General features: G+C 33.7%; 1 long non-coding RNA gene across 1 annotated transcript in view; it reads right to left on the reverse strand.

The window, feature by feature from the left end:
- The window catches only part of LOC137633626 (uncharacterized), a 123,977-nt gene that overhangs the window by 34,795 nt on the left and 84,182 nt on the right, over positions 1-5,000 (reverse strand). The window contains exon 2 of the long non-coding RNA XR_011042314.1: positions 4,744-4,765. This is a non-coding gene — a long non-coding RNA (uncharacterized lncRNA). The remainder of the gene's footprint in view (positions 1-4,743; positions 4,766-5,000) is intronic.

The following is a 5,000-nucleotide window of genomic DNA, read 5'->3' on the forward strand; positions in this document are numbered from 1 at the left end:
CACTCGGGCACACTATTCTACCTAATTTCTCTCTCTATTGTTTTGTTAAAGTTTTCATAGTATATATATATATATATATATATATAAATAAAAGATTTATTTCAATGTTGTTACTGTTCTTAAAATATTTTATTTTTCCTTGTTTCCTTTCCTCACTGGGCTATTTTCCCCTGTTAAAGCCCCTAGGCTTATAGCATCCTGCTTTTCCAACTAGGGTTGTAGCTTAGCAAATAATGATAATAATAACAATACTAATATTCAGAACTTCAAACTCCGTTCTAAAGTTTGTATATGTGGGACCGATGTTAACAATTTCTTATCCATTAATTATACTGCATATAGTTAAATTTCCTTTCCTCACGGGCTATTTTCCCCTGTTGGAGCCCTTGGGTTTATAGCATTCTGCTTTTCCAACTAGGGTGGAAGCTTGGATAGTGATGATGATGATGATGATGATGATGATGATAATAACAATAATAATAATAATATTCAAAAATTGAAACTTCTTTCTATAGTTTATATATGATTGGTGTAGACAGTTTCTTATCCATAATAGTTAAATTTCCTTTCCTCACAGGGCTATTTACCCCTGTTGGAGCCCTTCGGCTTATTGCCTTCTGCTTTTCCAACCAGGGTGGTAGCTTGGATAGTGATGATGATATTAATAAAAATAATAATAATAATAATAATATCTGTATTGGACCAAATTTCTCTAACCAAGCTGAGAGAGATTCACTAACCAGATGGACGCTAGCCAAGAGCTACAACTGATCAGCCAGAGAGAGAGAGAGAGAGAGAGAGAGAGAGAGAGAGAGAGAGAAAAGAAAAAAAACTCTCTCTCTCTCTCTCTCCCTAAAGGTTTCTCTGTTTGCTATGTAAACAAACCTTCTGTTCCATTTTTCTTTCCCTGCTATTTACCTTGTTATCAATCCTCTCTCTCTCTCTCTCTCTCTCTCTCTCTCTCTCTCTCCTATTCCATTTTCAATAAACATTTCCAAAACACTACCTGGCAACTGTTGCGACAAAATGTAAACAATACGTTCACTAACGTTTCCTCTACAACGCTTCCCTACTATCGATCGTACAGTCGTCTGAACGAGGCATTTCATTCACTATAATACCAATTCATTCATTAGTTTGTTTACCTAAATCTTAATGTAATCTATGGTATATACAGTATATCAAATGGTATACCAAAACGTTTCGTTATGTAAAGTTTCGTGCAAACGTTTTACGCCATCGGATGCAATGTCTTATGAACGGTGCTTTTGTATAACTCGGTATGAAGTCTGGCTTATCTTGAGCCCCATTAGATATAGTGTGAATTCTCGCCAATTAAGACCTATGAGAGAGAGAGAGAGAGAGAGAGAGAGAGAGAGAGACATGAACCATACCTCTAATCCAGCCATCATCAGCCACCATCTTCGACACCACCATAATAGGGACAATTAATTATTATTACAAATTACCCTCGCTCTCTCTCTCTCTCTCCCCTGACTCATCTTCCATCTTAACAGAAGCACACAATTGAGGAAGGCCTAAACAGGCATAGAAGGGTTTAAGGACTATATCAACTCATTGTTCCTCAATGAGGTGTTCTTATCCTGGAGAAAATTAATCTACATCTTGTAGACACTGGAGCAAATTAAGAGAGAGAGAGAGAGAGAGAGAGAGAGAGAGAGAGAGAGAGAATGCTAATTGAATGGACCCTCAGTTCCCAGGGCCCGGGTTCGATTCCCCGGCCAAACAGAATCTATTATCTTTTCAGTTGATTCCCCCTTGGGTCTCTGATCCCATGGTAGAGAGAGAATTCAGATATTAGGAGTATAACATGGCTTCTATGAGTGTGTGCATAAATATATATTACTTGCTAAGCTACAACCCTAATTGGAAAAGCAGGATGCTATAAGTCAAGAGGATCCAACAGGGATAATAGCCCAGTGACGAATTAAACAAGGAAAAAATATTTTAAGAAGAGTAACATTAAATAAATCTCTCTTATATAAACTACAAAAACTTTAACAAAATAAGAGGAAGAGAAAGAAGATAGAATAGTGTGCCCAAGAACAATGGTTTGATTTTGGAGTGTCCTTCTCCTAGAAGAGCTGCTTTCCATGGCTAAAGTGTCTCTTCTACCCTTAAAAGGAAAGTGGCCACTGAACACTTACAGTGCAGCAGTTAACCCCTTGAGCGAAGAACTGTTTGGTAATCTCAGTGCTGTTAGGTGTATGAGGACAAAGGAGGATATGTAAAGAATAGGCCAGACTATTCGGTGTGTGTGTGTGTAGGCAAAGGGAAAATGAACCGTAACCACAGAGAAGGATCCAATGTAGTACTGTCTGGCCAGTCAAAGAACCCCATAACACACTGGCTTTTACTTCTATATACACACATACATACACACACACACATATATATACACACACACACACACACACATATATATATATATATATATATAATATGTATATATATATCACAATTATCTTTTCCTACGCCAATTGACGCAAAAGGCCTCGGTTGGATTTCACCAGTCATCTTTATCTTGGGCTTTTAATTCATTACTTCTCCATTCATCATATCCTACTTCACGCTCCCTAGTTCTCAGCCACATAGGCCTGGGTCTTCCAACTCTTCTAGTGCCTTGTGGAGCCTAGCTAAACATTTAGTGATCTAATCTCTATAGGGAAGTGCGAAGAGCATGCCCAAACCACCACCCTCTACCCCTCATCATGATCTCATCCACATAAGGTAATTGAGTGGTCTCTTTTATATAGGTGACAACACATTCCCTTGTAGTACTCCGCTGTTCACAGGAAATTAATTTGATAGGACTCCATTATACGTATATATATATATATATATATACATGCATATAATGTGTATATACATATATATACACACACACACACACACATACATATATATATATATATATATATGTATGTATATATATGATGTATATGTGTTTATATACATACATACACACATATGTGTATACATGCATGTATATATATATATATATATATATTTCCTTTTTCCTATAATATAATATGTATATTATATTATATATATACACACATATATATATTTATATATATAAATCCTTTTTCCACAGGATTTAACTACAAGACGACATTTTCATAAAATAAGACAAGAACTAAAAACGAATAAAAACCCCCCTTTGAAAACCCAAAATTCCCACCAATCAATACATCTTACGACCAGCCTCGTCAAGTACCATCTGTCTTGTCTGTCTGTCTGTCTGTCTATTGGTTAATTAACACCCCAGGATAAACCAGACAATCAAATAAATCAGACCTCCTTGTGTTAAGGGGGAGTCACACCTCGAGATATCAATGCCATAGTCTAATTATCCTTAATTAAAAGTCATACCTCTCAGTAGGATAATCATGGTGGTAGGTGTGTTTGCTGTAACACACACACACACACACAGATTCATCCCTTCTAACCCTCTCCCCCCTTTCCTAAATAGAACCCCATCCGCTGGGGTATGACTACTCTCTCTTCCCCCTACCCAATGGATGGATGGGAGAGACCAATAGGTATACGTCTTGTCGCTGAGCGTGATCGCAAATATCATTATATATATATATATATATATATGTGTGTGTGTGTGTATATATATGTAAATATAAATGTACTATATAATTATGCATATATATATATATATATGTATGTTTATATATACAGTATATATATATATATATATATATGTTTATATATATTTATATATATATATATATATATACATATATATCCAGACACTTGCTCTTTATTATATAGGGGAGATATATGACAACTTTATCACTAATACTCGTAATTTATTATTGTTCAAATAAACCACCATTAAGTTTCAATATCAAATTCACAAAAGCAAGTTCCTTTAACTATTCATATCTGCCCATCCAAGGACTCGACCCCATGACTGATAAAAATAAGGATAAACATCAGACTATTTACACCACACTCACTCAGCTGTAACAATTGATCTAAACAGTCTAACGTTTAACCTTATTTCTATCAGCGCTAGCTTTTTGTCCTTGGCCGAGCAAAACTATTTATCATTTAAGGAATTTCCCTACGAGTCTGAGATCCCATGGCAGAGTGAATTTGATATTTAAACTTATTTGTGGCTTATATAAATTATATATATATATACATATATATATACATATATATATACATATATATATATATATATATACATATATATATATATATATATATAATATATATATAATTATATATGTATATACATACATACATATACATATATATATATAAATATATATATATATATATATTTATATATATGTACATATATATATATATATATATATTTATATATATATATATATATATATTTATATATATGTACATATATATATATATATTTATATATATATATATATATATATATGTACATATATATATATATATATATATGTACATATATCCAGTAAGAATATACTTCAAAACATAAGACCCTTCGCATCACATAGCTACCGTACCGCACACGAAGCTAAAATAATAGGCACATTATACGTTTGTACACCCAAATGTTATTATTTCGAAACACACATTATAGATACGTACTTTAAAGTATGCATATATGTACATAGGCATTACGTTGTACCGAGCACGTACATACTTGCGTGTCACAGTAATCTACAATGGATAATATGACTACAAAAATGTAAAAAGTTTTAATGTACTTACCATCCATCAGTGGACCATCTCCCTGTAAAAGCAAAATCATCAAATTAATATAAAATATTATGAGTCAAAATACCTGACTAAGAACTAGAGGAATTTCAATACTGAAACAAACAAAGATTTGGTAAATTTTACAGTCTTCTTCCTTAACCCTGGATAGGTACGGTCCTCGGACACCCCTTTAAGGGAATACTCGGACGCGAACGACCCCGACGCCAAAAAAAATTCTTGAAAAATCAGTTTTTGCAGTAACCTCCTTT

This window comes from Palaemon carinicauda, chromosome 43, assembly GCF_036898095.1.
Source record: "Palaemon carinicauda isolate YSFRI2023 chromosome 43, ASM3689809v2, whole genome shotgun sequence".
NCBI lineage: Eukaryota > Metazoa > Arthropoda > Malacostraca > Decapoda > Palaemonidae > Palaemon > Palaemon carinicauda.